The sequence below is a fragment of the Helianthus annuus genome, chromosome 14, assembly GCF_002127325.2.
Source record: "Helianthus annuus cultivar XRQ/B chromosome 14, HanXRQr2.0-SUNRISE, whole genome shotgun sequence".
In the NCBI taxonomy this organism is placed as follows: Eukaryota; Viridiplantae; Streptophyta; class Magnoliopsida; order Asterales; family Asteraceae; genus Helianthus; species Helianthus annuus.
The window spans coordinates 102,053,409-102,063,874 of record NC_035446.2 but is presented as its reverse complement, the minus strand read 5'-3'; the positions used below and the strand labels follow the sequence as shown (position 1 = coordinate 102,063,874).

Here is a 10,466-nt window from a genome sequence, read left to right as displayed (position 1 = left end):
TCAAATCAACCCTAAGCTCCAAGCTCTGGTCTGCTTGGTGCACGTTTTTGAAGTTGTAAACTTGTATGCTTTTGTTATTACATGTTATTGAATTTTGAACCTATTAGGTATTAAATAGTAGAGGGTATTAAATAGTAGAGGGTCTAAACTCTAAGCTTTCAATAGTTTGGGGTTATAATTGTAATATGCTCATATACATAAACATGAGTCACTGAATGAGAATGGTATTGATGATTTGAGATAAACTTCTTCTTCTTTGTGTTCTTCTTTCTCTTTATCGATCATGTGCCTTGAGTACCATTTGTGTTCATAACATAACCGGTTAACTACTAAACCCTTAATTGGTTTTTTTTTTGGTTTTCACATACGCGATGGTACCCACCAGCCCCGGTTTTGGACGTTAGAAAGTTGTTAATAGATAAAGCCCGATTGGTGATTCGGTGTAAGTTAAGAAATGAAACTAGCTTCAAAGAACGGGAAAACAGTAAATAAAACAAGCACGGGCCCGATGCCGGTTCCGGACCCAGATTTCCATGATTTCGACACAGATAGATTGGAGGAAGTATTCAAACTGAAGCAAATATAGGCTATATACGATGAAGAGACAGTATGCCACGTCTTTACTGTCTGATCCATGAAGTGATCTCGGTAAACCTGTTTCAAGTACACATCAGTTACTTGAATTCAAAAACCAACACCGAAATCGGTTCTGTAAAATGGATCGAATCCGGGTTCACTAAATCATGCGGAAGCGTCCGCGTCTTCCATTCGGATATCGTTAACCAAGTCAACATTTTTTCGCATCTTTTGGGCCGGGAAAAGGTGGGCCGAGGCGGGTGGTTAAAATATACCCAAAAAGTGGTGACGTTTGGGCCGTGTATCGAAACTGGTCTGTTAACTGGAACTGAAAGACGCCGAAGGAAGTGCTACATCAATACGAAATGGTCGAAATTGTCGATGATTACTCCTAAGAACTCGGTGTCTGCATAACACCATTGGTGAAACTAGAAGGTTACAAAATTGTTTACCAGCAGGACGCAAACAAGATTGCGTCCCGTTGGATCCCGAGGCGAGAAAGTTTCGGTTTTCGCACCAAGTTCCATCGTGTTTGCTCCGAGGTCAAGCGCTTAATCTGCCGGATGGGTGTTGGGATCTTGACCCTGCTGCGACCCCCGAAGAGCTTCTTCGGGCCGCAATGGAGGAAACAACAGGAGCTAAAATGGAAGATTAATGATTGAAGAGTTAGTAGTGTGAGTAAGAATTGAAATTTAGATTAGCTAAAAGGGATCATAAGACTATCTCCAATGCTATGTACGCCCTAAGACGCCCTTAGTTGCCACGTCATATGCCACATCATATCCTTACAAATCCTTAAAAACCCTTATTTCATCTCCAACCCTACAAATATCCTTACCCTTCTTAATTTTCACCTCATTACCTATCCACTACCCACAATATTTAAATAAAACATTTTGTTCTTCTACTTTGGGACCCACTCACTTACAAAAACCAACAAACACAAAGCCCTTGTTGAAGGGCTTGGATGCTAAGGGCATTTAAGGATATAATCTCACAATGCGTAGGGCTTGTAAGACTAGAGGGTATGGGGAGCCTCATTCCCAAAGGGATGGGCCGCCACATCAGCGCCACGTAGGCTCTTCTTGGAGGGGATAGACCTAGGGGGATGGGGGATGAATCCCTTTATATATATATATATATATATATATATATATATATATATATATATATATATATATATATATATATGTATAGATGTGTGTGTGTTAGGAGAGAGGAAAGTAGGCCCGTCTCATCCGGCTGTGGGGAGTTGATCTTGCCGAGCCGAGCCCAGGGGGGCGGTGTAGGGGACCAGCGCCGGTCCTAGCCGGGCCTCAGCCGGCCTCGATACCCTCTAGTCTAAGGGCCTTTAAGGACATCCCTTCAATGAATGCATTGGAGATACTCTAAGGGGGTGATCCTTAAAGAGTTTGGTTAAGCTTCTTGTATCATGTCTTAATACTGAATGCATCTTAACACTTAGTTTTTTTTTTGTTTTTTTTTGTTTTTTTTTTGGTGTAACACTTAAGTTTATTAGTATACTAATGTAATATTCGTGACGACAATAACATATTCTGGAGCATTGTTTAAACTTTAATATGTATTTCCAGTTACAATTTAAACAAGTACATATCACTAAAGGCAACACTTTTACCAATTTAGAAACAAGAGTGTGATGTGAATTATATGTTTTATGTATAGCACTAAATTTAGGTAACACGTCTTCAAGCAACTTTGAGTTACTATGATATGAAAGTCTAATCGAATGAAAGATGGTTGAGTATCATAAATTCGATTTTATCCATGTTTCTATTTTTAAACGGAGGTGTCTCTTAAAATTGGGCCTTTATAGTATTCATAAGTAACTATGAGCCATTTGTTGCTTTTTGTAGGTTGTCAAATTATGTATGTTGATTTACTTTTGGGTTAATGGATTGAAACACCCCCAACTATGGCCATTTGGTCGATGGCACTCTCAACTTTGACTTTGGCTCACACCACTCCCAACTTAACACTTTGGTTGTTGTGTCTCCCCGTCGTTAAATAAACACTAACTGGGTTAGTTCTTTTTGCTGATGTGGCCATTTTGTCCAATGTGGCATGCTGACGTGGCCTGTTTTTATGAGATAACATGCTGATGTGTATTGTTATTTTTTTTTAATCTGATAAAAAAAATACATCATCTCCTTCTCCCAACATTTCCTTCTCCCTTTCTCACCACCTCCAACATAAACCCAACCAACATTGTAACGCGCCATGTTTTCGAATGTCAAAGTCAAAGTCAAAGTCCAAGTCAAGTTTGACTTCTTTGACTGTAATTAGTCTATTCTATGTTTTATTTGAGTTATGTGGAGTAAGTGTTGTTAATCAGAGAAATCGAAGCAATCGAATGTTTGATCGACGCGAAACAATTTACGACTATGAATAGTAGGAAGTAACAATGCGATAAAGTCAATCAATCAATAATCAAGCTAATCGAATCATCAATCAAACTCGAAACTCGAACTATGCGAATTTGGTGTTATATTACGTGTGTGTGTGCCTTATGTGTTACCTGTGCGTGCTTACTTTATGTTTTGTGTGGTAATCAATCGAAACTCGAATCGAAACTCAATCGAACTCAATCGAAATCGAATTATGATGAATGGTAGCGAAAGGACAGTGTGAAATATAGATGCTTGTATGTAGATATAGTGGTTGGGATTAAAAGTAATTTGAATAGGAAACTCTATCGTACTCGAAACGTCTTCAATCGAAATCGAAATATCAGAAATCGTCGCACCGAACACTCAAAGCAGGTTGTTGATCGATCAGGCTCCTAGCCGATCGAACAGCCCAGCCGATCGGACGGACTGTCCGATCAAGCAGGCTATCCGATCGGGATGCCTGGCCGATCGGCCAGCCCTTTCCCCTTTTGGAAGCCTATAAATAGGCCTGTCATTGTCATTCTTTCCACTTTTGGAAACCCTCTGACCGACCAGCTCGTGCTCCCCTTCTTTTCTCAGATTTCTTCCGATTTCGGTAAGTTTTCATCCTAAATCTTGTATTTCTTGATCAATACACACTCCTACACCTTTCTATCTTTCAAATCTTGATTTCTAACCTTGAAATCATCAAGATCTAAGTATTCTAGGATGATGTCATCATGGTGTTCTTCGAGAACTTCATGTTTTGGCCTCAATCCACCAAAAATCAGTTGGATCTAGCCGATTTCCACATAAACAAACTAAGATCTATCACAGATCTGAACATTTACGTGGTGTGAAGGATTGAAAGAATGATTTCCAACTTTCTTTCAACTCTTTTACACTCAATGCCTTCAAAACGGCAGAAACGGAGCTTGAGCCAACTCGCCAATCATTCTAATGGTTGCATGGTTCAAGATTCGGATTCTATCTACGAGGTTCACCGATTTCGAGTTAAACGTTAACTAACATTCTGAACCGTTCACCGGCCGGACTTGGGTGATTCCTGTCCGAGCAGAGAGAACACGTAAGAACGAAAGTGTCGTGGTTCAGCTCGTTGTCAAAATACTTCAATATAACGTCAAACAATCAGAACAGTCAAGTGTTAGACGAACAGGCCGACCAGGTCAGGATGCTGACCGATCGAACAGGCTGTTCGAACAAACAACCCAACCGATCGGACATGCCAGTCGATTGACCAGGCCAGCCGATCGGCTAGCACATGACCCCACACTTTGACAATTTCATGATGTGTAGTATTGAACGAAGTGATGTTCGATCGAACGAGCTGTTCGATAACATTACTCATCGGATCATGAGATACTATGCTTCAACACTTAAGCGATTTTTCAACTCGTTCGATGTATTGGAGTGCCACTCGATCGAACATGCTGTTCGATCAGGTGACATCCTGCTGAGGACTTGCTACTAAAGTGTCTAACCGATCGGTTAAGCCGGCCGATCGAACAGGCTGTTCGATCGATCGACCTGAAAGGTAAGAACACTTCAGTGTTCTCAAATACTACAACGAAAACTTCAAAAGGACAAGCCATCATACACAAACACATCCTACTCAAAGGAAGAAACAATCCACTCGAACAGTCCAACCGATCGAGCCTACCGGCCGATCGAACAGGCTGTCCGAACGGACTGTCCAACCGAGATCGAACCTGCAGTTCGATCGACCAGGCTGTTCGACCCATCATCACACGTTTTCATTTTACACATTACTCATCATTATGCTATCGAACTATTCAGGCTAACCCTACTCTCAAGCACCCCCTTCAATCCATCAATCAATTGCTGTGAGTATACTCGAACCCTTTTTGCTTTAGCACTTTTGGGTGTTACATACGTTACTTATCTAAATCACAATCGAACACACTGCTCAACTATTTAAACGCTAACTGTTCTGCATGTATTACGTGACTAAATGAATGCATGTTGTTATGTTTACACGTGGAATGTTGTCTACCTGCCTTAACGACGTAGTACTATAGTTTGGACTCAGCACCCGTTCACACGGGGGTTGTTAAGGACAATTACTTGCATGGATTACGGTGGTAATCATGTATTGCGAACTGTCCCGGACAGTCAACCCGCAGTCATTGGTATCGATAGATCCATGTCGATAATTAACATGCTTTGTTTTCCTCTGTGTACGTGCTGGTTATGCGTAAACTATTTCGAACTCTATATGCTATTATCAAACTTGTATGCTCACCTTTACATTTTATGTATTGACTTTATTTTAACGTATGTGACAGGCAATTAGGATGCTTATCTGCTAGGAAGGTGAGCTAGGAATAAGCGTCTAGAGCATAGTTGTCTGTAGATCTTGCGGATCGAGTCTCTAGAAGCATTTGAACAATACCTATATTTTATTTAAATCTGAGTTGTCGGAACAGTATATTTGACTAGATGCTTATCTTTAATAACTTGTTTTATTATTTGGGATACGGTATGGGACGTATTATTAAAACTGAATAGTAATGATAGTTGTTGTGGAAACTTCTGGACAATCTGTTTTGCTCAGTGCCATGCCCCGATGATTCCGCCATCGGTTGGGGTGTGACAGATTGGTATTAGAGCCATAACTATAGGGAATTAGGCAAGACACGACCTAGTCCGGGTCGCTGTCTTAGAGACCTAGACTATAGTTAGGAACCAACCTGTAGGATCGTTTGTAGACCCGAACGAGTCGTTCAGAGGAGTTTTAATCAGTTACAGGTGCGGAAAACAAGTAGCTGATGAAGAAACAGCTAGGAATTCACTTAAATAACTTCTTTGATTGTTATTACAACTTGTACCTTCAAGAATCAAACTGGCAGCACCTCAGTATGATTTTCTGATTCCCCACGAAATGACAATATCACAAACCTATTTATAGTGTTTCTGATTCCCCACGAAATAACTATTTTCTAATTCCCGACGAAAGTGTAATTTTCTAATTCCCCACGAAATGACATGTCCATTTCGTGGGAAATCAACATTTCCTGGGAAATCACCATTTCGTGGGAAATCAACTCTAAAACTCTATTTTCCCATACAATGTGCCCTGATCTAACATATCTAGTACTAGACTCGATACAAGATGAAGTCGACAGATGTATGCACCAACAGACTCCCCCTCAGATGTTGACGAGTCTTCAGTGTCGAGTCTTTTCATCTTCAGTCTTTATCAGTCTTTGGGCTTTTCTTTCCAATCAACATCAACAGACTCCCCCTAACAATGTGCTGGCATTCCTTAAGTTCATCAGCATCATCTGCTTCAGGATCGTAGTCTGGCAAATTACAGATTCAAGCAACACAACCTGGATCACCTGCAAATTCTCTACCCAAATCATAAGTTTTACAATTTAGAATAAAAATGTATGCACTAAAACAAACTCTCCCTCAAACCAAACAGAAACTTTATCAATGACAATATTGATTAACCACTTGAAGATTAGACTAAAAACATATTTGTTTAAGACCAAACTTTCCTTCACAGAATTTGTCATCATGTCTAGCACTTAGAATTTTGAAAATCAGCTCTCCAACACCAGTTGTCGAAAATCTTTTTGAGTTTTCAAAAGTTTATGCTAAAACACACTAAAAATCTTTTTGGATTTTGTAATAAAGGAAATGTAATGCAGTAAAGAAATATTTACAGACAATATTTTTGTGAGTTTGTGTAAGAGGATCATATCAGTTTTTGAGACAAGTCACCAACACCGTTAAGCTTCATTTCATTTTAAGTTCTAAACAATTCACCTAGATTATAGCGGTCCACTTTAAATTTTCACACACATTTCAAATGGTCCGAGATACGAAATTAATGTTTAAGCACTTAAACTTATTCGTGTGTCCCACTACTTGAATATACTCCCGTATCTAGATCCCAATATTCAGTCTTACAGGTGAGTATACCTAGATGATATCTGTAAAGGGTTAGATGCGAAACCGTGAGAGCTCAGGTCAGAACTTTCGTTCAGCAGAGAGATGACGGCTCGACTTTAGGTGAGTCCCCTTTAGAGGATCTTTTTTAAAACAACAATGACTATCAATTTTATTGTTTCATCAATTTGTTGAGGGCGAAGCTATTTTTCAAGCATTTGCAGAAAGTATTATGCGGGGACTAGGTCAGAATTTCCATTCAGCAGAAGTCCCAGGATAATACCCCAGATATCACTAAGCATAAAGACCTAGTATCTCAGAAAGGGGGACCTTTCAAACAAGATTTCGGGGGTTACCCATATATCCAAGAAGTTGTTACCCACGAATTAAGAAAGTTTGAATTTTAGGTTTATATCCCGTCACAATCTATTAAATGTGCAAAAACCTACTGGCATATCCGCAGTGAGATTGTTTATCACATTTTAACTTTCCAATTCTTTAGCATGTTGTGACAGTCCACTGATGTACTATCATTTCCTCTTTTATACAACAAAACTCATTTTTGAATTTTATCATGTTTTTGGCTTTTTCAAATTTTCTAATGTTTTTGGATTTTCTGAAATCTGAAATTTCTTACTCCCCCTAAAATGCAAACACATTAAAGAAAATTGAAAACAAACTATACAGAAAATTAACAACCGATATCAAATCGCCTCAATTCGCCATCCATTTGGCATAGACAATCAGAACTCCCCCTTTCAACAAACTATTTTCTCATTATGATTTCAAACACTTAAGTTTGTTTTAATCAAAATGATTTTTTCGGAAAATAAGTTTGTTTTTACCACTTGTAGGTTTGATAGAAAACCACTTGTAGGGATTGGTTCATCATCTTGTCCATTCAATCATTCGTATCAGGATTACATCAAGTTCAAACTAATGACCTTGAGTTAATCACTTTATCAGAATCAACTTCTTACCACTTGTAAGTATTTCCAAAACATTTAACCACATGTAGGAATAAACATCTACACAAATACATGTTACCAATCAAGATGCGGATTCCTGCTTCACGCTTACCTACCTAGAAGCTCCGGCAAAGTCCTTCACCTGTAAATTTAACACTTTTAAGATTCTTTCACACAAACAAATTTTAAGAAAGATGTCGATTCCTGATCCACGATTACAAACTTGGGATCTCCGACAAGTCAGGTGTTTACTCAAAGAAAATGTCCACCCAAGCCTGACCAGCCTTGGGTGATATCAATTCATCAGCAGTTGGGGTGTAAGTTGCTTTCTTTTTAGCATAAAAGTCTTTTACCCCTTTAACCTTTCTATCGATCATCTTTCCAAAAATTTTCTTAACATTTCCGTTAAATGTCTTCTCGACATCAAATTCATCCTTTGCAGAATAAAATTGATTCGAGATCTCAACTTTCCCAATTTTCCGTTTAAAATTCTCAGTCCTCAATGATGGAAAGTTCACCTCATCCATTGGAGGAACTGAGTTTTCACTCTTTTTAACAACAACTTGTGGCTCTTCTGATTTTGTGGAATCAGATTCATTGCCAGTTTTCACGTCAGATTTCTTAACAACCCACTTTTGGTTGTCAAGTTCACACTTCTTCTGTAAAATCTCTTCAAACATTCACCAACTTCATATGTTGAGTTTTTAAACACTTTAAATTTTTCTGTTGATGGTTCGGTTTTATCAACAACAACTTCTTTCAGTTTTCCAGAAACTCCTTGTTTTGTGTTGGTTGCTTTAGGACAGTTCCATGCAATGTGACCAACTTCATTGCATCTAAAACAGGTTCTGGTTTCTTTTCTTTGAACTCCATTCTTCTTTTTCTCAGCAATAAATTCTTGATTTGATTGTCTCCAGAATGAGCTCTTCTTCTCTTCTTCAGCAGACGGACCTGAAACAAACTTTGTATTTGTTTTAGAAAATTTTTCATTTTTATAATTTTCAGGTGGAATAAAACCTAAACCTTTCTTTTTGAAATTACGGTTATGGTTTGGTTTCTTTTGAAAACCACAACCAGAACTGTAACTCTTTTTCTTGTTTAACCGTTGTTGAACTCTTGAAGTGTACCTTTTAGGTTTTTCAATAAGATTTAAATTTTTTATTTCAGAAATATTAATTTCTGTCATTTTGAAAACCTTTTTAATCATGTCAAAACGAACACTTCTTATTGGAAACTCTTTATCAAAATATAATTTGTCAGAATCATTCAAAGTATATGCAACTTCAAACGTTTCGTCATTCAAATTAGATTTTGACAACAAAAATTCTTTACTATAAACCCGTTTTCCCGACGATTTTGAACTCTTTTCAGACGAACTCGAACTCCCGACTGACAAACACGAACTTTCGGACTCGGATTTTAACTCTGACTCCTCATCCTTATCCAACACCTGATCGACCATTCTTTTTATTAATTCGGACTCATGATCTGTGTCGGACTCTGTGAACGTGACATCAATGTTGTCTGGCAATACATCGGTTAACTCGGACTCTAACTTTAGATTAACTGCCTTTTTGACTTGTTCCTCATTCGGTTTTCTAGGCGAATACCCTTCCCAAATCGGAGGCGGACACCTATTATAACAGACACTCTGTTTCTTACAAGTATCTGTTTTCTTCTTTGACTTCTTGTCTTTATCTTCATCTTTAAACGCCTCGAAACCTGCAACAGTAGGGTAAATTCTATCAATTAAGTAATCAGAACTTGTATAACTTCTCAGCAAATGTCCGATTCTTTCATTTTCAACTTTTTCACCATCCAACTCTTGCTTCCATTTCGCACATTCTTCAATGTAGAAATTTATCTCTTTCTGCTTCGACATCATTGTTGCATTCAACATTTTCAACGCTTTTTCTCTTTCAGTGTTTGTCGTTTGCAAACTATTCACTATTCTGTTCAAAACATCGTATGATTCTTTCAAATTCTTCACATCAAACATCAATTTTTCTTTCATCTTTTCTGATTCACTAAATCTCGCGTCTTTTACTTCACACTGTTTTCAAGATTCCAAACATGTGAGACATGGTTTTGTGACTTCAACAATCTTCTCGACCTCCACAATCTTCTCTACTTCAACTACCTTTTCAACTTCCACTATCTTCTCAACAACTTTGACCTCTTTCATATCTTTTGTAGCTATTCTCTCTTTGAGTTTCTTCAATTTTTCTGCAAAATAAAATTCAAATCTGTCAGAAGATAAATGCGTTTTTCCAAGATTTATCTGTTCAAGCTCTTCATCATCATCACTGCTTTCTGAAGAAACAGATTTTCCATCTTGACTCTCTTCATTATCTGACATCACAGCCATCCACTCCTTCATTAACTCTGGTTTTTGAACAATCTGAGCAATGAAAGCTTTAACATTAGGATCAACTGGAATATACTTGTCCCAGCTAAAACCATCAGCCAATTTCTCATCATCTTGATCAATGATGCCATAGTAAGCTTTCTTGTTTGCATCCTCGATCATTTTTCCATGTGCAGTTTGAGACTTCCGATAGTAATCATCTTTTCCAAAAGGATTCTTTGCTCCACT

At 38.2% G+C, this 10,466-nt stretch overlaps 1 pseudogene; it reads left to right on the top strand.

The window, feature by feature from the left end:
• Nucleotides 1-248: 248 nt before the first annotated feature.
• LOC110905648 lies at nucleotides 249-1,608 on the top strand (annotated as a pseudogene).
• Nucleotides 1,609-10,466: the final 8,858 nt, after the last annotated feature.